The following is a 23,942-nucleotide window of genomic DNA, read 5'->3' on the forward strand; positions in this document are numbered from 1 at the left end:
AATTAAGGTAATTGTTCACTAGCAATACAACTTCTGTCAACAAGCTCTCTCATGGAAAAATTTTTGCTCCTACACTTAAAGCAGGAATGTTCCTATTACAAGGCTAGCAGCCAAGAAAATGGGATAATTCACTTCCTCCTTTGGGTTCATAAATACCCTCCTAGATTTTTATATTTTCTAATATACCCCTTAAGATCACATTTCCTTGGCTGCCAGACTTGTAGCAGAAACATTTCTCGCGAAATTTCGTACATCTTCGTCCATCTCTCATTCTCCCCATTTTCATGTTCTCTTGTAGCTATTATCTGATATGATTTTATTTTGAGGAAAATACGAAATTGTATCTTTTTGAGACAAATGGCCAAATCTGAATTTGCTGGCGGAGTTGAAAATCTAAGTGGGTCAACCGTTAATTCTCCGGCGATTTCTGATGGTGGAGCTTGCCCGAGTAAAAGGATGGTTGATTTGATGGAAACAGGAAGAGGAAGAGCAAGCCTGGTAATGGCAGTCAAATTCGAAACTATCTCATTCGATGGGTTTCACAGAAATCCGAATCTCTTGCAGTGTCTCTCTGCTTCCAAGCCTCCTGTGTCGTCAGAACCAAGGTATACTAACAGACCCTTACAGTTTCTGGGCCATTGAAGCTCAGAATGCTTGAAACAAACCCTGCCCAGTTCTCTTTCAGACTTTCTGTTGAGGCCTTCTTGAAGCTTCTGTATCTAAAAAAACATTTTTAATTAACCAATCCAAATGGCCACCAAAACAAAGGAATTGCACATTAATGGTGGAATGCAAACTAATACACGCCAGTGGTGCCCTTTGGAAGTAAGAGATACTTCCTGAAGCTTATTAGTAGTTGTTCTTATTCTTTAAATGATACCAATAGAAAAGAAAAGAGATTTAGGGAGGAAAGAATCTGGCATTTTCCATTACTGTTAAACTTTAATTTACAAAATTCACTTTCGATCTCTTACAGGATGCTTTGTCATCTGAGTCTAGCAGCCCTCAAATCTCAATGGAAATTTTCGGCTCCAAAACTGGTTCTCTGAATATGAAAACAGAGGAGGAGAGAAATAAACAGAAAAGATGAAAAGGCGATCGTTAATCTTTTTGGAGGAGCTTTGAACCCATTCGGTATGTCCTCCTCGGCGATCGTCTCTAGCCTCTTCAGAGAATTAGATGATCTCTGACGGGGAGAGGTGTAGAGGGCTGGTGCAACTTCTTCCATCCATGCTTGAGAAACTCTTGCCATTTATGTGTGGGTGCTCCCTTTTTCTTCTAACCCCTTCTTCAGAAATGAGAATTCTCTCTTTTTTTTCCTGGTTTTTTCCTTTTGGAGAAGAAGAGAACCAAAGATGGAAGGAGAGGTATTTCCAATGAAAAGTATTCAGGACTCAGGAGTACTCTGATCTTGAAAACTTTGGGGTACTTCAATGGTATTATATACAGAGAAGGAAGGGAGAAGCAAGCGTGTGATATAAAAAAAGAGAAAAAAAAAAAAAAATGCTTCTGATGGGTGGAGCAGTGAAATCCAATAATGGCACTACGCGGTGTTGAAAAATCCACGTGAGCAACGTTGAGAAATGCTTGGGAAAGGGCAGTGAGAGAGAGTATGGGTTTGTGGGCCTATTCTTAAATGGCCCACATATTAAGTAATGGGAAGGTTGTATGTATGTATGGGATTGGCTCCACGTCTTATTCAATCTTCCATGTTAGTTGTGGGAGCCCTTAAAATAATTTATCTTCTTCCTCAAGTTTTCTTCTTTCCCCCACTCACTCGTGAAGGAAAACTTTTTCTAAAAAGAATTAGGCAAAATAAACTTGTTCTAGAAGAAATAGAGGATTCTTCATGTCTCCCTAAACCATTTCTTAACTCTTAAGAATGTAGAAGGCTTTTGAAACAATAAAAATAAAAAGTCTAGAAGGCCATGACTGCAGCACTATTTTACTTAGTCAATAATGTTTAGAAAAGGAAGAAATACTAATTTATTTTTAAATTGGATTAGGTGTAAACTAGGGCTACAACAGGGGTTGGGTTGGGCTGGGTATTTTAAAACCCCAATCCAATCCTGAGTCCCTTTTTTTGGGCCCAAGCCCGACTCAGCCATGACTTAGGGGGTCTATATATCTCAATCCAAGCCCAACCCCACTGGGCTCAATGCAACCCAGGCCTGCCCTGATTGGCTTTGACCCTGACCCTGTTTTTCCATTTGCCTCATGTCAAACATACTCAAGAGATCTCATACATACCCTAATGTTTGTATAGAACCCAAATTTCAATAATTATTATACCCTAATGTACACCAGTATACACCAAGTAAATTGAAAAAGCCACAATTAAATGAAATGCTGATAGAAGAAATATAACCAAGAGTATATAACACCAAGAGAGGTGACTAACTTTTACCAAAAAAAAAGAAGGGACAAAGAACACTACTTGGGGTCGTGTGATACGCTGCCCTTGCACCCAAACACAAGGTTGGATGAAATGACCAACACGTCTCTGAGAAATTCCTCCTTTCTATGGGGGCATGATAGTCATTTTGTCCGCCCCTGTGTCTGCATTGGGTAGCATTCTTTCTCCCTAAAAAGAAAGAATAAGATTTCATTGCCCATGCGCTCAGGTAGCATTCTTTCTCCCTGAAAAGAATAAGAAAAAGGGATCCGTTTTCAATCTATTGTGAATTAGTACAACAACAATAGATCTATATAAGATTTATCTGTTGTAGAGTTGTAGTAGTATATAGTTGAAATTTTCTTGTACTTGTTGATGTAGAAATACACTGTACCAAAAATCTATTCTCTTATTGTGTTGAAGATGATTGATGACAGTTAAATTGAGTTGTATCAGAATAATACTCTCCTTAAGGGTTTTAAATGGCCAAAAATGTGTAAACCGAGTTGACAATGCTTTTATACTTCTAAAGATAAAACAACTCCCTAATCACATAAGATGCAGCTCTAAGTATGATTACATAGAGAGCCTGGATGCTGTACTCAATATACTGACTCAGAAGACTGGTACAATAGACTCCGAATATTAGTTTCAAGTACACTGAAACACTGATATACAAAGAAAAGAAGAACAGAGTTACGAAGGAAACATTGACAGTATTCAAAGATAGGAGCACAGAACAGTAACAGTATTCAACACAGAAGCACACACTTGATTTATGATAATTGTTATTCAAAAGTCTTCCGCTGCGTGAGTAGATGATGTGATGAGATTAAATGGATTTAAATGACTATAGTTTAGAATTTGGTCCATTTATCAACCATATTGCGATCTTGTGGTTTAGTGCGACGACCCTTGTCCTGAGGTTGGAATTGGTAGAATTGTCCCCAATCCTATATCAAGATACAGTATGTGAAATAAGAAGAAAATTTGCTCTTTAATTGCTTGATTCAGTCACAGATCCAAAGTTATGAGCTTCTAAATGTTCCAAACCAACCCTAGATGGGCTAGACCTATCCCAGTTTGGAACCAATCCGGTCCAAAATATAATCAACCAAAGCAGCAAAAAATACAATGTCGACACCCAAACAAAACGCCAACAGTCAAATGGCCCGAGCTGACATCGATCAGTATCAGACTCAGAATCAACATTGATGAGTCCTTTTGACATTGTCGAACAAAACCTTCTGAATGTCGATATGCAACCGAAAGTATAAAATTGTTCACCGACAATAACAAACCCCAAGTAGACATCGAGGCCTATTCATCAACATCTCATTGATGTCGATATCCCTCTATATTGATGTTAGTTTCTGTGCAACCCAAGAGCCCAAAACTAAATTGAAAGTCTCATGATCAAGTGAATGTAACAGCACAGATAACTGTACATTCCAATTGAAATGACACCCCACACCTTGAAATTGATATCTTTTTGACAAAGGGTATAAAAGAGTCCTTACAAACAGCTTTACCCTTGAAAAAAATAAAAGTGATGACCAATCCATGTACCAAATTTAGGTATCAAGTCGGAATATGACCCCACGTATTATCAAGCATCAACCACTCATCTAATTTTACCAAAAAAAATACCATTCATTTAATTTTTTTTTCTAGGTTGGGGTTGTTAAAAGGTGAAAAAGATTTGTTACATAGGACTCTGTACGTTTATCTTTTTTCCTTTTTTTTTTTTTTCGTCGTTCTCTTGTTAAATAACTCTACAATCAACTTATTTTTCTTTTTAAAAAAACCCACACCATTTGTCAATTTTCAGCCTTAAAAACAAAAAATCTATAGAAATGTCTAGCCAAGCAAAGAGATGACTTCTTGACACCACTTTGGGTCATGAACTGAAGATTGTAGTCAAACAAAACATAGAGATGTGAAGTAGGGGTGTAAATGAATAGCTGAAATCTGTTTCTGTATTCGTGTCCGTATCCATTTAGCACTATCTGAATCCGTCCGAAAGCTAAATGGATGCAGATACGGATAGGTTGTAGTTATCTGAAAAACTATATTTATTTGTAAACGGATAAAATATCTGATCTGTATCCGTGTCCACATCCGTTTAGCACTATCTGAATCCGTCCGAAAGCTAATCGGATGCGGATGTGAATATAACACTATCCGAGCCAAATCCGATTCATTTACATCCCTAATGTGAAGCAACATGTGGATCTATTATTAGTGATGCGATTTCAGCTGCCACAGGTCAAATTCATGATCAATTGCTCCTAAAAAAAAAAACAAACTTAGTTTAAATATTTTTTTTTTGGGGGGGAGGGGGGGGAGCGTAAATATTCAACGATAGTGCATAATCCACCAAATGCTGGACCCACACTTTACATGTGGGTATTGAAGATATGGTGGACATTAATGATGAGATCTATTTATTGGTTGTTCCTATTCTGCACTCTGTAAAAGAAACGGATCTGTCCTTTTTCATTACTACTGTTAAAACTTTAAGGAAAAATTTCACGGACATCCCCTATTTTTATGAATGTATTTCAATTTAATCCACTCTGTTAGTTTATGTAGTTAAGTGTCTATTAACTCTTTTTAAATGATGAAATTACCTTTACCACAGTGAAATCCCTATAATACCCTTAATGATGAATTAATGATGGTAGAATAGTTTTAATAAAAAGACAATTTTGCCCTTATTCAATACTTTTTTTTTATTCCTTTTTTCTCCCCTTCTCCTTCTTCTCCTTCTGCTGTTTCTTCCGCCACCACCACCGCCACCCCTTCCAGCCCTCCTTCTCTTGCTCCCCTGCAACCCCGCCACCACCCTCTCCAGTCTCCCCCGCCCGACCATGCTCTCAGCAAACAAACCCCATAAATACCCTAACTCTACAAATTAAAACCCTAACCCTAACTCGTCGGCTCGGCTCGTCGTCTCTCTGCTGTATCTGTGGGTTTCTTTCTCTCTCTCTCTGTGAAACAGGAAAAAGGCGAAAAGTTGTATATGTCTCGGGAATTTATAAAGTTGTATACAGGCTATTGAACCGGGGTGGTCGTGTTTTGGAAACCATTGAGATACATACTGAGGGGGAAATGCGGAAATCAAAGCTCGAATTTGGTTGCAGATCTATGGAGATGATTGGAAACGTAGTTCATCTACGAAGAAAGAGAAAGGCAAACGATACAGGGAACATTAAGCGAGCAATAAGCCTGAGGTTAGTTCATAGGTGACCCGATCCGACCCAACCTGATAATTTAGCTAGGAATTAGGAAACATTAGAACACTTAAACCAGGTTAATGTTTCAGACTTTTTTCTCCTTGCCGCTGATAATGGTTGTCGTAGCCGGAGCAGGTGATGGTCGTCGTAGCAGCAGCCATAGAGGGAAAAAGATGAAATGACAATTTTGTCATTTTATTTAAATAACTAAGGAGTAAAATGGATATTTCACTTTGAGTACTAACTGTGCTTAACGTTTGGGGTGTCTCTCACATTTTGATCAAGTACGATAAGTTTTTGAGATATTGGATACTTTTAGGGGGTGTCCGTGAAATTTTACCAAACTTTAATTTACAAAATCCATTTTCTTTTACAGAGTGCTTTGTCATCTGAGTCTACCCACCCTCAAATCTCAATGGAAATTTTCGACACCAAAACTGGTTCCCTGTACTTGAAAGCAAATAAGAGAAATTAAAAGAAAAGACGAAAAGGCTATCGTTAATCTTCTTGGAGGAGCTTTGAACCTATTTGGAAGTATGTCTTCCTCGGTGATTGTCTCTAGCCTCCTCAGAGAATTAGATGATTTCTGACGGGGAGAGGTGTAGAGGGCTGGAGCAACTTCTTTCATCCATTCCTGCGAAACTCTTGCCATCTCTTTTGTGTGGGTGATCTCCTTTTCTTCTAAGCCTTTCTTTAGATATGATATAAGAATTCTTCTCTTTTTTTTCACCCTTTTCGGAGAGAAAACTAGGGATGGAAAGAGAGGTATTTCTAATGAAAAAGTATTCAAGAGTAGTCTGATCTTGACAACGTTGAGGCAATTGAATGGTATCATATAGAGAGAAAGAACAGAGAAGGAAGCGTGCGATACCTTAAAAAACAAAAAAAACAAAAAAAGCTTTTGACGTGGTATTGAAGTATGAATTTCCTGCTGTCAGGTTCTCTGCCCGGTCAGGTTCGTAGGTTCCTCTCATAGGAAGGGCGAAAATGATAACCTCATCCCACCCGGGCAATATGTTCTGGCAGGGGGTGACGTCATCGATCATTTCCAACCCCCTATGAGAGGAACCTACGAACCTGATCGAGCAGGGAACCTGAGAGGAGTTAGATTCTTGAAATATCCACGTGAGAAGAGCTTGTAAAAGTTGCTTTCCATTAATGCAACTGATGGATTCCTATATCTTATCCAAAAAAAAAAATGGACTCCTACATGGGAGAGGGATGGGTATGCTAGCCATATATCGTGAGTTAGCACCCTATGTGTCTATCTGTTTCTTTCCCTCCGTTGAAATGACTCTCTTACCCTCAAAGGGTAGAAGAGAGAGATAGACACATACTGTGCTAGCTTATGGTATACCACTAGCATACCCAAACTTTTCTCATCATGAGAGAGAGAGAGAGAGAGAGAGAGAGAGAGTACGTATAGGGTTGTGGGCGTTCTCTAAATGACCCACAGATATTAATAAGAGGCCTGCAGAAGTTAACGTACGTAAACATTCTCTCATACGTCTGCAAGCCATCCAATGGAATCCAAAGGAGCCGAAGAAGAGTGAATTCCATCTGGATGATTTGCAGAGAACATTCTCGTACGTGAACCTGACCAAAGTTCTATTAGTAATGGGTAGGTTGAAATTTTGTATGGAGAGGAGTGTGGGATTGACGAAAAAATCTTATTTAATCTTCCATGTTAGGCGAGGGAGTTCTTAAAATAATTTCTCTTTTTTCCTTACTGGTGAAGGAAAAGTTTAGGCCAAAACAATAAAAATAAATGTGTTCTGGAAGAAATAGAGTCAGTCCTCGCGTCTCTCGACCCTAAGTCGAATCCAGCTTAAGAATAGCTTCTCTTAAAAGTATAGCAGCTGGGTTTTCCAAGAAAAAAATGTCTAGAAGGCCATGAGCACATCACTGCTTTATCTCTTCGTTTTGTTTTTTTCTTAGTCAACGATGTTTAGGAAACAAAGAAAGACTAAGGCAGCATTTGGTATGTATTCTTGGAATGCATTCTAAGTTAATTTTTGTATTCTTAAATGATAAAAATAGTTGTTTTTATCATCCAAAAATACAAAATTGACTTAGTATGCATTTGAAGAGTACATACCAAAAGCAGCTTAAATTGTTGTTGGTTGAACCATGGGTCAGAGAGAGGAAATAAAATAACTGAATGGCTTGTTGTATTGATAGGTAAGTCTCTCTATTTATAATAGAGGGGAAGTTACAAATAATAGAAGCTAGGCGATGTGGAACTAAACCCACACAGCCGACATAAGCTAATAACACTTAATAACATAAAATTAATTTCAAAAGGACCAGAATACCCCCACGATATTCTGGTGTACATTATTCTAACACTCCCCTTCAAGTTGGATTATACAAATACTAAAGAAAGAAGATCCAACTTGGACTAAAGAAAAAACCTCTCTCCATAATAGTGCTAACACTCCCCCTCAAGTTGGCACATACAAGGTACTAATGTCCAACTTGAATAAAATGGAAAAAATAAGTTATAGCAAAATCCAGCTCCAAAATGAATGCAGCTCCGAAATGGATCTTCAAGAACTTGAAAAAGTAGACCTTCAAACTTGGACAGACTTGATCAGCAAAAAGGCATCTCTCACCAATCTTTGTCCAATAATGAATCTTTAAATTATAACCTTGAAGGTAAGTAACTAGGGTAGCCGACAGATGAGTCAAGCAGCGGAAAAACCAACCAAATTGTAGGATCTCATATGGGCAGGCAATATCCAAATAGCTTCAAAACTTTAAGGCCAACCTCCCCCTTATGACGAACTTTAACCCAATACCAAAGTAGATACCCATTGGCAATGGTGAAACTTCTGACCTTCTATGTTTTGCACCAAGTGTCCCTGCATGTTCTGCTCTCTGTAATAGTTGCAGGTATACTGTATATAACCCCCCCTCTCGTATAGTGCACGTGGACATAAGAGAGATAATTTTAGAGATAGGGCAAAACATAACATTCCAGGATATTTCAATGGCTGCCAAGTGTAATGGAAAAAGAAGAAATGGTAAAGAAGAGAATACCATTAACTTCCAAGGTGGTTATGGGGAATGCCAAAGGTATCTTTTGGGAGGTGGTGAAGGAAAAACAACAGTGGGATAATGAAGTAGGAGTAATTATGCAACATATAAAGTTCCAATCATCTTCCATCGATCAAACAAACACTTTTAATGATAACTCCTGCAGGGGAGAAACTCCCAACTCCAAGATTCAGATCGGATAAGGATACAGATCTGATTTGATGAAAGGAAAGGTTCCATTTTTCAAGGCTTGATCAATCTTCAACCAAGGAGGAACAATTGTGCGAAAAACTCCAAGGTAGAAACTCCCACATGCTAAACAGTACTAACGAATCTGGACAGCAATGGATTGAAGAGCTTCAACAAAAAACTGGATCAGATCTGTATTAATAACAATGCTAGGATTCAAGTGCCAGAGTGAGTCGGATATAAATCAGAAAAGCTCCACATGACTGAATAGGTTCGTCGGTGCAACCAATAATCGTGGAACACACTATAGGAAGCCCAAATAAGCTGATCTCCAAGGTAGCAGATGCAAGTCTTTCATAACGAAATAAATTCGATCTCCAATAAAAGGAAACTCAGTGACAATCATAGGGCAACAGTATTTCACATGAAGGCAGCAATAACACATCAACCAGTCATGCTTACAGAAGCCAATTAATAATACCAGCCAGGTAGGTAGTGAAGCTCAAAATAACCAACAAAATAAGATAAATAACCAGACAAATCCATAGGTAGTTGAAGTAGTCAGCCATAGAGGAATACGTGAGAGAAATAGGTTGATAATTGAAGAAACCAAGCCAATAGAATGAACTATAATTTTTACAAAAAACCTGATGTAAGATGCTGAATAATGGGCTGAATAATCCTCTGATGTTTATAAAACTCTGCTCAAAGAATTAGCAATAGTGGACTGCCCTAATCCTTAGATCGATTATTGCCAGGGTTTTGTAAAAAACCCTGAAAGTAAATATCGATTGTAGGGAAGGGGGCTTCAACAAAAGGGAGGATGACTTGTCAAAGGTGTTGGCTTATTGGAATACATGCTGACTACAACTGCTGAAATGGATCTCCAGTTCGAATGACCAATCTCCTTGGTTATTGAGACTTGGTCTTCATGTGGGAGAAATACCAAAAAATCACAGAAAAGTAGGGCAGCAGCTATCTTGTGCAGTACACCTTCTTCAAGCCATAAATAGTTGAAGTAGAATGTCCTTCTTAATTGTAGAAACACCAACAAAAAAACTCTACTAGTAGCAAACAACCATAACCCTAAAATCGATATGGGTCAGGGTTTTGAAAAAAACCCTGAAAAGGAGGATCGATTGGGGTTATGGGTCTTCAAACACTTGGAAAGAGACAAATATTGAGGTTGATTAGGGCTTGGATTAGTTGGGAATCGTCCATGAAATTAGCGGCATCTGACAAAGGGAAACCCCGAAATCAATTAGAGTCAGGGTTTTGAAAGACCCTGACAAGGTGAAATCGATCTGGGGATTTAGGCTAGAAAACAAATAATAAAAGATGGAAAGAAAGAAAAATGGAAGTTAGGTTCATAGAGATCTGATCTCAAAGAAGGGAAACTCCAAATCGCAGATGAGGCTCCAGTAGGTTTTTTTTTTTGTTTTTTAGTAAAAAAAGATAGAAGAGAAGGGGGGCAGCAACTAAATCATCGATATTATGTTTACCTCATTAGTACTGCCCCTTTTTTTGGGCTGAAAAGAAGAAGAACAGGAGCAGGAGAAGAACCAAGAAAAGGGAAAAGAGGGGAGAGATCGATTAGAGAAGAAGGGAGAAATAGGGTTTTTTTTCCTTTCTCTCTAACTTAGATCAGACCAGCTCTGATACCATGTTGGTTGAACCATGGGTCAGAGAGAGGAAATAAAATAACTGAATGGCTTGTTGTATTGATAGGTAAGCCCCTCTATTTATAATAGATGGGAAGTTACAAATAATAGAAGCTAGGCGATGTGGGACTAAACCCACACAGCCAACATAAGCTAATAACACTTAATAACGTAAAATTAACTCCAAAAGGACCAGAATACCCCCACGATATTCTGGTGTACATTATTCTAACACTATACAAATTGGTGCTACTTCAATTCTTGGACCGGTTCATGAAAAGTTCGGTCTTTAATTTTAACTGCACTGGATTGATAGAAAAACTCATACGGAACATCCATGGAGATCAATGAGCATACAAAATAAATCCGGAGGTGTTCTTAGCGTACCTGGATCCATGGTTATGGAAGCCGAACTCTTGACGATCCCTGTCGCACACGGACTGTGTTAGTCTAGTCTGCCCTTTTCCACTCAATTTTAGATTTTCTCATTAGTTGGTCACTTAATGGGCCAATGACAACTATTTATAGTGGTGAGGGTAGGGACCAACCCTGTATAGAAACTAGGGTTTCCTTTCCATTAAGGAAACAACACTTTAGGTCCACGTATAGTAACTGGACTCATAGCATTAAAGTAGCTCCCATCAACACAACTAAACCAGTTTTATTAAAAACAAAAGTGGGACTATGCTAGCCCACCTTATGGAAATCTTATAATCTCTCACTTGAGCTGCATATGTCACAAGTTTTGATTTTGAAAACCTTTTACAATGCCTCTCCGATCTAGACAAACTGATTATGGCCACAAAAAATAGTGTTGACTGGAGTACACCTTAAACCTGATGCCTTGGTCCGAATGAAACTCCAAACACCCAACAGTGCAGATCATCACATCTGAAGAGATATGGGACCTAACACGTTAAAATGCTTATGGCCTCACCGACTTGGGATGTACAGTATGAGAGTGTGGTATGGAAAATACATGATATAATGATCAACATGCCAATTTTCAAATTGGTCCAGGCTCGGTAACCGAATGAGCCCCATGAGACAAATACTGGAGGTCTCATTTATCATAAGCATCGCCCAAACGCAAACACTTCATATAAGGAAGCTCGTTAGGACTAGGTCCGTGGTCCGCATGTCCCAACATACTAGTTCACGTCCTTGAGACTGAATGAGGCTCTTCTAGTGAACAAAATGTGTGTGTATTTACTGAAGACCTCAAATACCATAGGAGACAAATACACCACATAGCCTCAAATATCTGAAGGAGGCAAAAAAATAAGTGTACACAATAGAATCTGTATGCCTTTACTTAATAACTGGAAGTGCGTGTATTGACTGGAACCTCGTATACTGAATGAGGTAAATACACCACATATGACCTCAATTAATTCTCTATGAGGCAGTTAATCAAGTATATACACATAAACAAATGGCCATAATAAAATATGCATGTATATTTTCGAGAATAAAATGTCACAAAAGGACAAGAATCTGAAATCAGTTGCAACTGTATACATAAACAAAACTCCCACTAATAAAATGCATAAAAAAGAACGAACAAGTTCCATATTACTGACATACTCCTAAAAACTTTTGGAGTCAAATCCTTAATGAGAGAATCAACAAGCATACTATCTGTAGTAGTGCACTATACTGAGTTTTGTGACTTACATACTTTCTCTCTAACAAGAAAGCATAAATATTAAACTCCCTGAGTTAAAAGATTCCTCAGCCATAGAGTCTAAACAGTGATATCACAATAAGACACAAAACTCTGCTTGCATAGAGAAAAGCAGTTAGTGTCTGTGAGACACTCTCTTAATATATAGCACCATCTGTCATCACAAACAGATATCCACATATGGCCTTTTAGGTCATCTTGGCAGTTACCTAATGTGCTACTCCAAAATCATTCAAATATCAATCCATATGTATTCTTGAGGTTATATTAAACTACCAACATTAGATGCACAAAGAGTATTATTGACCTAAGTTCACTGAGTGTTGGTAAATCTATTTTCTTTCATAAAAGTCTTTTTGAGACAAACCAAACATGCACATAATTCTGTTACTGTGAATCTTAATGCCTAAACATAAGAGGGTTCACCAAGATTTTCTTATCAAAATATGTTACTACTGTTTTCTCTCAAGTAAAATGATAATATTATTACTTGCAGCAAGAATATCATCACTATAAAATACAAGAAAATATTATCTGACTCCCACTGATCCTCAAATAAATGTTGTCAAGCAAGGATAAGAATAACTTAATAATATACCATGCAAGAAAACGTAATAAATATTTTATCTCCATTTAACCCAACTTGTATGGCATAATTAGTAATTTATAATATATTCACATACACACTCACACTATTATAAGAACTGGGTGTAAACAACACAAAATCCATGTAAGTGTTCTTTAAAGCTCATCATGAACAATGAATCTTCTGTGTACAGATGTAATGAGTTTCTGTTCCTTAGCACTCTTAATCAAAATGATGTTTTCCTTGATGGTCATAGCCATAATGTATATTATGACTATCAGATATAACCGATTTGACTCCTCCCACTGTTCATAAAGACCTATATCTTCAATGGAGCTGTCAGCCAAAGGCTGGGGAGGTTTGTCAACTTTAAAATGGTAAAATCCATACTCACTGTAGTTACAGAAAATATTAAAGAATCCGTTCCATTCCCTAAATTGGAACCATTCAAGATTTTGATGGAAGATAATTGGGAACTTAAAGCTGGTAAACATGATCACACAAAATTTATCAAAACATACAATATGCAATAATTGAAGGCATATCAATATCCCAATAATATAACTGAAACTGATTAATTAGGGCTTATTAATCAGATTTATCCCAGTTTTATTTTCAGTAATTGTAGGAAAACATAAACTAGGGAAAGATTCGGCATCATCGGGGTCACACTTGTGGTGATAAGATCGCCCAACACTCAGTGGAATCTCTCACATGTGAGGCGAGATGCTTACAACAACACCACTTTAAGGATTCCATCACCTGTGGTGGCAAGACAAGAACCTCCAAAGTAGTGAAGCCCAAAACGCCACCCTCACACTATCAAGCGAAATCGACCAAATGATGACTCACTTATGGTGGCAAGAGCACATCATTCGCCATATGGTTTCCTTGACTGCAATCCATCCGAATAGTCAACGATGATCTCACAATCCAAGTAACTAGCTCACTGAGTGGAAGCGTAATCACTTAAATCATGAACCCCAAAGACTTGGATTGCTACTGAATGTCCATTTTATTTCAATAATGTCCATCAATATTGTTTTTATCATAAAACACACATAATCAATATATTTACAGAAATGTCACACAAATTAATCTTTTCGTGACGTTCAGAATTATCATAGGATGCCAACATCATGAATAGGCTACATGCAATCCCTCGTGATGAGACCGAATGTCACAGACTGTATACCACCGATGAGCAAGTCAAAATACATCAAATTGGCTAAAAAAAAAACATGAAAGGCCAGTGTAATGTATATAAACCAATGTGTAATGCATCCATCACCCATAGTAGGATATAATAGGATAGAATTCTATCTTCCCATGGTGACACCATAATAAAACTTCATATAAGATCTAGAACTTGTTCACTATTGAACTAATCAACCTTGTTCAAAACTGTCATAAACCAAAAGATCACAATCGGTCAAAATTAAAAGACCATACTGACAACGAGTCTACTGGCCCAAAAAATAAACCGACGGGCCAGATTATTAAGTTGACCCAATCTAGTGGAATACGATGACAGACATACCAGTGCACAATAATAGGACTAACAAGTCAATAGATTCATAATTACGACATGTAGAGGTTCCAAAATAATGACTGCAAGCACGAAAATAATCCACAAATGTTTATTGATAAATAATTTCCAATATCAGAAATGATATATGGAACCAATCAACAAAAATGGTTTCTAGAAAAGAAGCCAAACTCAATAATCATAAGGTCAAATATGAAATTATTTCAATAGAACAAACTTAAAACCGTATGATTTCTGATTCACTTCCATAAGCAATTTATGGTTAATCCATTTATAAGACTCTTCAAGTAGTTTTCATTAAAACTATGATGGAAGTATTTAATCCGTAACTTTATAAGCCCAAGCTTATTACTTAAATGATCCAAAACATCAATTATATGCGGGCATCATCATGTCCATCTTGTACAGGAGTTTCAACAAATTAAAATTTCAATGTCTTCACATATTTATAGGATTGCCTAAAATAACTTTATGAGATATAAAATGATGGAACATGTGGCAACAATATCCCCTCAATGGCAAACTTGTAAATATCAGACATTAAAGATTGTGTTTTCCTAAATGTCACAAATAACCAAAAGCGTGCATCACTGATTATAATACCTCATGACAATACAAAATGTCACGAGTTCCTTATGTATTATAACACATGTGTGGTTTTACTTACCGTCTTGTGATTTACTTAGATGTCACAACCTTAATGGCACTGAATCCACACATAGAATAATCTGAAATGTGATGTTGCGAATCGTACATGTATGTGACATAACATGAAGAAAAATAAAACGTAAATGATTAACCAATTAAACAATCAATATGCACCAGAGTTTACATGATGTATCCAATCAACACCTTAAAAAGCCAAAGGGATATATATTGCAGCCAACCAGACCCTTATGTGAGAGTTTAATCTAATGTCTCTCAAAATTGAGAGTATACTTTAACACATTCCTAACACTGTATGGAACATTAAATTACCCTTGACTCAAATTTTATACTCCCACCGATTTAAGGTACTCTTTAAATTCAGGAGCAGAATGGTCCAAAAATGGCTTAAAAATAGCTTTAAAATAATTTAAAAAATCACTTTTACCAAAACTGTTTCCAAAATGGAATTGTTCCCTGAAATAGAAGTGCATAAATGATATTCTGAACCAAAAATATTTCTCTGAAACTTTTCCATGAATTATCTCAACCCGAAATTACTTCTGTAAATAGAATCAACCAAAAAACAATTTCTATGAATATTTCATAGCTTGAATTGAACAAGGTTCATAATTATATTGTCTCACTGGTCGAACCATATAACCAGCTCGGAGTACATAATTCCATCCTCCCACTGGTTTGACTAGTCAAAATGACAATATGATAAACATGACATGAAAACGATGATAAACCTTTAACAAAGAAAATTAACACTGGCTTATATCCACATTTTCAAAATTTAATGGACTTTATAATAATAATAAGCCACCAAGAAAAAAAAAAACACCGAATGAGCTCATTTTATTTTCATTCAAAAGTCCTGTTTAGGCATGTAACAAATACAACTGAAATAAAACTAAGTGTTACCATGCATACTAGTTCCCTATCGTGCCAATTAGCAACATAACAAGCTACAAATCAAACACATAAACGCGTTCCTATTGGAACACCACAATGTACAAGCATTGTCTCATGGTGACAATAACAAGGAGTCAAGAGATATACATCACATATGTCCTATTATTACAATGTATATCATCAATGATTCGTACTGTATTATGGAACACAAGAGTATGAAACAATTAATATCTATATAAGGTGTTCCATCATGCCATTACTAGATTCAACAAGTAAATAATTTTCTATCATAATGGCAATCACAAAATCTTATTATGTGAAAATTGAAAACATATCAAAAATTTCTAAGTATTAGAAGTTATGGCACCGCTTGATAACCTTCCTAGAATTAGTTTCTGGTGTGTTTTTATGCTGAGAAACACAAAAACACTAGAAAAGTGTTTGATAACCACTGTTCTTTATAAATTGTTCTCTGGTGGATAAATCATTATTTCTACTCTCCAGAAGACTTTTTACAGAACATGTAACCCATGCTCAGCATAAAATGATGAAAAAGTGTGCCGATAAAATAAGGGACCAACCTTCACTCTACCAAAACTCTCACAAAACTCTCACAAAGATCGTCTTCCCTATTCTCCTCCATAGCCACCTACTTCACCTTCTCCGTCTTCCTCCACCTCTTCTTGGCTCTCTTCCGCCGCAGCCACCGTCCGGGGCCTCTTGGCCCCATCCCTGTAATCCACAGCCTCGCCATGTCCGTTCTCTCTGTCGTCATCTTCGTCGGGATCCTCCTCTCCACCGCCTTTGAGATACGCGACATCCGTTGGTTCTGACGGCGTTTCAAAACCCCTTTCCAGTGGCTCCTCTACTTTCTGGGTTTGTTGAACATCGTCATCCAGAATTGGGTTTTAATGGACAGAAAAGGGGATTCGGTCGGTGGAGGGAATGGTCAAAGTGATGATGGGATTTGTGGTGTTGTGAGGTGGAGGGTTTTGAAATAGGTTAATAAATTGATGAAAAAAAGGGGATCAGGATTTGGGGGTTTTGTTCAACGAAGATGAAGAGGGGGGAGAATGTAGATGATGGCGGAAACTGGGGTCTTGGTCATATGGTTTCAGGCTTCATATGGGAGAAGAAATACGAATTGAAGAAGAGAAAGGGGTTAGAAGAAGAAGAAGAAGATGGAAAACCCATTCCAATCGTAGAATCGAAAAGGGCAAGAAAGGGGAAGGTATGCGTTGTTTTTTTTTTCTTGTTTAAATCTTTTTAATCCATGTCTCTCGCTCTCTCTGGCTTTGTATTACTGTAAATCCCTTTTTTTTTTAAAACTTGTATCTTCTGCCATGGCATTTTGTTTACCATATTTTGTTTTCATGAATTCCAATTTACTGTAAATCGGTGTTGCTGTGCTTGGTTGCTATAACTAGTTCAAAAATGTCTTTGGCCCCTTTATTTAATGGAAGTTGTTTGAGCAGGGAACTAGTTGGGTTCAGGGTTATAAAATTCAGTTCTTTTTACTGTAAATGTCTTTTTTCTTATAAAATTCCCTTCCATCTAGATAAACGTTTGGATGCCACATCTCTAAAACAAACTTCACCGATGAAGGATGGAATGGGTAATCCTTTGGAAAACTCATGATGGCATCAAAGGAACTTCATTCGTAAAGAGTGTCAAGAGGTCCTATTATATTAACACTCCATTCGTATATATTGTTTTCATTCACTAGACCCACAGAGAACCCTTCTTCTGGTTTCTTCAGGAGATCTTTAAGTTGTTGTTGAAGGAGAAGGCTTGCTTGAGGAGCAGGAGGAGTCTCTCCTTTCTTGCTTACTGGTGATTCCATTGGCCGGAAAGAAAAAAAGAGAGAACAGGGTTGAGGGAGGGGGTTTGATCAAAGATTTAAGAGAAGAAGGAACAGATGTATACTGGGACTGAAGGGTTTGATGAACAGATGGCCAGGAGTTGTGCTTAATTTATAGATTTTTTATGGATGCAAATCCATGTATTAATCAACCAATCCTCTTGTTGATTATTTGTCTTCTGGAAATGTTTTCAGAACAAGTTTACCAAGCAGGTAAAAAACAGTTTCTTAGCAAAGAAAATGAAAAAAAATGTGATGCGCAATAAAAAAATGTTTTCTTGTTGCACATCACACTTCCAGAACAGAAACACCAGATAAGGTTATCAAGTGGTGCCTATATGCTCTCTATTGTGACAGTTCAGAACAGCACAGAATATAAATAAAAATCAGAATTAAAACAGAAAAGTCAACCAAAATCCTTTTTTTTTTTGTTTGTTTCTGTTTACAAAAAAACGTTTCACCTGTTTTTTTTGTTTCTGTTTCTAAAACAAAGCCAAACTGTTTCTACTTCCATTTTGGTTTAATTTCTGTTCTTTTTTTTTAAGATCCTGATTTTATGAATCAAATCAAACCGGGTGAACCAAAAGCAACCCAACCGGCCAAAACAACCAATCCAAAACCGGTCCGATCAACGGCCAACCCATTGATCGGCCAACACCCGGCCAGGTCAGTCAACAGGTCAAAATTCTGGGTTATTGGGTTGGGTTGTCGGGTCGACCCGAAGCGGTGCACGTTAGCAGACCCTGTCAGGCGCAAGTTGGCGGAATCCATTTTACATTTAACTTTTGACTTTTTGAACTTCTTTTTTTTATTTTTTATTTTTTATTAGATAGGAGAATCAGATGGGGAATATTCCCCCATCTTCTTTCCCAAACCGTGAAATAAAAAACAAACAAAAAACTTTTACTTTTTGGGAAAAACGATTGCAACCTCCACCGGCGGCCAACCAGAGATCGACGGCTACACAGAACACCGGCGAAGGACCCCTTTACTCTTGCGACCATAACCCCGGCCTCAATGGCAGGTAAAAAAACTAACGGCGGGAGAGATCGAACGGAAAAACAGAGTTTTTTTTTTAATAGTTTGCCGCCTGTTGCAGCGGCCAAATCAACTTGCCAGTGACCAGGGCAATCACCGGCGAACATCCGCTGGGCACTGGCGATGATAACCCCGGCCTCAGATGGCTGGAAAACTTAACGATCACCGTGAAATAGGTGAAAGTCCAGTAAGGGTTTCAAAACCCAGAAAAACTTCAAAGCCGCCTCTGATGGTGGCCGGACCAGCAACCGGTGGCCACCAATGACACTGGCGAAGGAGCCCTTCCTCCTGGCGACCTCAACTCCGGCGTCAAACGGCCGAAAAAAAAAAACTTTTAAAAACCCATTAAAGAAAACTCGATTGCCAAAACGAGAAAAACTGAATTTTTTTTTTTGAACTACGACTACGATCAATATTCTAGCCTCAAACACCAGAAAATAAAACCTAGTATCCGGATTATCATAGAAAATCCAGAATAAAAACCTTGCTTGCGGTTTTCCCATCAAAGAGGCTATGGCTGTTGTTTCGGCAAGATTTTTTTTTTTTTTTTTTTTCTTCTTCTTCTTGATCTATCAGATATTTTCACACACAACCAAGAATTAAAAAAAATGCAGCTGCATTGATCAACCATGATCAGGCTCTGATACATTTGATAGAAAAACTCATGCGGAATATTCATGGAGATCAATGAGCATACAAAATAAATCCAAAGGTGTTCTTGGCATACCTGGATCCAATGGTGTGGTCTGCCCTCTTCCAGTCAACTTTAGATTTTATCATTAGTTGGTCACTTAATGAGCCAATGACAATTATTTATAGTGGTGAGGGTGGAGACCAACATAGAAACTAGGGTTTCATTCCCATTAAGGAAACAACACTTTAGGTCCACACATAGTAACTGGATTCATACCATTAAGGTAGCTCCCATCAACACAACTAAACTGGTTTTATTAAAAACAAAAGTGGGACTATGCCAACCCACCTTATGGAAATCTTACATGTACTGATCGGAGTAAATTCTATGGGTTAACTAACTTAGCTTGGCCAGATTTGGATTTCAAATTAGTTAGATCTGAAAATAAAAAAGAAAAGGGAGGGATCCTTTCAATTGTTGTGTGCAGTATTGGGCAAAGGAGAGGATATTTAGGGAAAACCCATCAAATATGGATATTTAGGACATTTTGTTGGGGGTCCAACAGTATTTTGTGTGGAGACGTGTAATTTCAATTTTAAATGGACATCATGGCAAACATTAAACCTAAAAAGTTAAAAAAAAAAAATATCAATTTTCAATCCAAAACAAAATATAAATAGGTTTCATTCGGGTAGGGGTAAAGTGGTATATTCTGCCTTGTTTGTGTGTGGGGCGCACATGACAGTAGGGGCAGTGGGCAGGCGGAAGTAGAGCAGACAAATTGTTCTGTTTAACACTCACCGTACTCTATTCAACTTTATAAAAAAAAAAATATATATTCAGTCTGTAAAATTTAAGTTGAAAAGGATTCTTAATTACTTTTACCAAAAAAAGAAAGATAAAGAGATGACTTCTTGGTATGAGTTTGGACCATGAATTGAAGATTGCAGGATTAAAAAAACACAAATGGAGATGTGAAGTAACATGTGAAACTGTTTGTTTAGTGATACAACCCACACACACTAGACAGGAGTGACTTCTTTTTAACACTACTGAACTCTATTCAGCTTTCAAAAAAGCTATTCAATCAGTCTGTAAAACTTCAGTTGAAAAGGATTCTTACATGTAACAAATGAGGAGATCCATTTATTAGTAGTTGTTCCTACTCTTTACTCAGTACTACTGATGCCAATAGAAAAGAAAACAGATCTGCCATTTTCCATTCCTAAATTAAAACTTTTAATTTACAAAATCCACTTTCTCAATGGAAATTTTGGGGACCAAAAGTACTGATTCTCTGTATATGAAAGCAAAGAAGTAGAGAAACAAAAAGAAGAGATGAAAAGGCTATCGTTAATCTTGTTGGAGGAGCTTTGAACCCATTCGGTATGTCCTCCTCGGTGATCGTCTCTAGCCTTCTGCTCGGAGAATTAGATGATTTCTGACGGGAAGAGATGTAGAGGGCTGGTGCAACTTCTTCCATCCATGTCTGCGAAACTCTTGCCATCTCTTTGTGTGGGTGATCCTTTTTAATTTCTTCGAAGCCCTTCCTCAGAAATGAGAATTCTTTCTCCTTTTTTCCTGATCTTGAAAACGTTGAGCTACTTCACTGGTATTATATAGAGAGAAGGAATGGGGAGAAGCAAGCGTGTGAAATAGAAAAGCAAAATACCAAAAGAGCTTGTGACTGGTGAGCAGTGAAAAGGGAAAACCAATAATGGTACTAACGCGGTGTTGATAAATCCACGTGACCAACGTTGGGAAGAGCTTGAGCTTGAGCATTTGAGAGAGAGAGAGAGAGAGGGTTTGTGGGCTCTCTATATAAATGGCTCATACATAATAATGGGGTAGGTTATAATTTTTTATGGAGGGGAGAGAGGGATTGGCTCCACGTCTTATTCAGTCTTCCATGTTAATTGTGTGAGCCCTTAAAGTAATTTTTCTTCTTCTCCACCCACTCACTCGTGAAGGAAACTTCGTTTTTTTTTGGGTAATTGGGAGCTTTACATATATAGGTGATAGAAGGGGTGGGGTGGGAGATCGAACCGGGGAGGGGATAAGATACCAGTCAAGAGACTTGAACTCCAGACCTCTTGGTGAGCATGGACATGAAGCATACCACGGCTCACCAACCAAGCTATGCAGTTGTTGGTCGTGGAGGAAACTTCTGTCTAAAACAATTAAAATAGACGTGTTCTACAAGATATAGCGTTTTTTATTTTTCTTTCTTTTTGTATTCTTAAGTTTAGTGGATAGGATCCCTCTACGGCACGGGCTGCCCCAACTTCCCTGCTGCGCAGATACAGAGCTGACCACAATGATTGCTTTACCCCCTGCCCGAGTGGGTATAGGCTGGTCATTGTGCATAGCCAATGTCTGTGTAGCACGGTGCAGTTGGGGCAGTGCACAGTAGAGGATTCGGATCCAACTTTGAAAGGTTTTTTTTTTTTTAAAAAAAAAAAAAAGGGAGCTCTAGAATGCCATGATGCGTGGCATGTATAATTGTGATTCCTTTTGATCTATGGAATGAACGTATAATTAGAGAAGGTATGAAGGTGTATTTTGAAGAATCTCAAGGACTTGGCACCTAATTTCATGACACAATAAAAAAATATTAGTGATTTAAAGATTGTTATACATCTGCAAATTCCTTAGGCTCCTCGGTCAAATCAGATTATTAGAGAGGTGTATTGGGGCAAACCTAGAAGAATGGACTAAGTTAAATGTGGATGGATGTTCACATGGAAATCTCAACAAAGCTGGAGCAATAAGTATTCTCAAAGATGGTAGGGGTTCGGTGGTGTGTAGGGAAGGTTAATGTACGTGAGCATACGTGAACAACTCACAGTCGTTCAGATAGAATCTATTCTGTGGGAATATTCTATCTGAACGATTGTGAATCATTCACATACACTCACGTACGTGAACATTCCCCCCCCCCCCCGGGTGGTGTCTTCCATTAATCTTTATGAGTATTGAAACAAATTTTGTGACTGACTTTGAATGACTTATTAAAGGAATTCAATGAGCTAAGGAGCTAGGGTTGAGAAAGGTGTGGATAGAATGTGATTTTGAGGCAGTGATTTGTTCAATACATTCCAATTCAATTTGGTGGTTTTTAAAGTAACATTGGTTTTCCTTAAATCCATATTTGGAGGAATCACAGAAAATTATTCATTGCTTTAGGAAAACAAATCCTATTATAGATTATTTGGCAAATTGGTAGCGAAAAGAGATACATAGTTCAGAGTCTATGGTTTTGGACTTTCTATATCATATTTAGGATGAAAGATCATGGAATATTCAAGGAAGGCCTTAGATACCGATTTTCTGGATAATTATCAGTTTTGATATTTTTGAGATAGATTGAGTGTGTCTGGCTGTCTACTGATGGCCATGCCGATCAAAGGTAGACCACTTCTTCCAATATTGTTTTTAGTACTCCTCTAGGCTTTACTGGACGATAAAATTCTTATACTGTTTTTTATTATTTTAATATACCTTTGCAGACCTTTAATAAAAAAAATAATAAATAATAAAATAACGCAAAAGTTTTCAAGCACATCGTACATATGCACGACCTGCATTAAATACGGTCAAATTGACATAAAAGCCAATCCGAAATGACATAAAAGCCCCTACACCTTATTTGATTGAGTTGTACAAATACCTTCCCCATAAAATATATAAAAAATAATCCACCAAAACAGATCCAGTTATTAGTTGTTCCTACTCTTTATTCACTGATACCAATAGAGAGAGAGAAAAACAAAAAAGAGAGATTTACACAGAAAACAGATCTGCCATTTTCCATTCCTGTTAAAACTTTTTTAATTAACAAAATCCACTTTCTCAATGGAAATTTTGGGGATCAAAAGTAGTGGTTCCGTATATGAAAGCAAAGAAGGAGAGAAACAAAAAGAAAAGATGAAAAGGCTATCGTTAATCTTCTTGGAGGAGCTTTGAACCTATTCGGAAGTATGTCTTCCTCGGTGATCGTCTCTAGCCTCCTTGGAGAATTAGACGATCTCTGACGGGGAGAGATGTAGAGGGCTGGTGCAACTTCTTCCATCCATGCCTGCGCAACTCTTGCCATCTCTATGTGGGTGATCCCTTTTAATTTCTTCTAAGCCCTTCTTCAGAAATGAGAATTCTTTCTCCTTTTTCCCTCCTTTTTTTCCTTTCCAGGAAGAGAATAAAGAGAGAGAGAGAGAAGTATTTCCAGTGAAAAGTATTCCGGAGTACTATGATCTTGAAAACGTTGAGGTACTTCAATGGTATTATATTAGAGAGGAGGAAGGGAAGCAAGCGTGTGAGAAATAAAAAAGAATAAAAAAGAGCTTCTGATTGGTGAACAGTGAAAACCAATTATGGTACTAAGTTACTAACGAACGAAATTTTGCTGCTATACTAGTAGCAGAAATGTTCCTGCTACAAGGTTGGCAGCCAAGGAAATAGGATCTTAAGGGGTGTTTTAGAAAATACTAAAACCTAGAAGGGT

At 37.6% G+C, this 23,942-nt stretch overlaps 1 long non-coding RNA gene across 1 annotated transcript; it reads right to left on the reverse strand.

Annotated features, from left to right (window-relative positions):
- Positions 1–1,115: 1,115 nt before the first annotated feature.
- Positions 1,116–23,702, reverse strand: LOC122639580. The gene is made up of 3 exons (XR_006329539.1): positions 23,477–23,702; positions 9,785–9,789; positions 1,116–1,186 (listed from the first exon to the last, which is right to left on the reverse strand). It is a non-coding gene; the product is annotated as an uncharacterized LOC122639580 (long non-coding RNA).
- Between the last annotated feature and the right edge of the window lie 240 nt (positions 23,703–23,942).

This window comes from Telopea speciosissima, chromosome 9 (assembly GCF_018873765.1).
Source record: "Telopea speciosissima isolate NSW1024214 ecotype Mountain lineage chromosome 9, Tspe_v1, whole genome shotgun sequence".
NCBI lineage: Eukaryota > Viridiplantae > Streptophyta > Magnoliopsida > Proteales > Proteaceae > Telopea > Telopea speciosissima.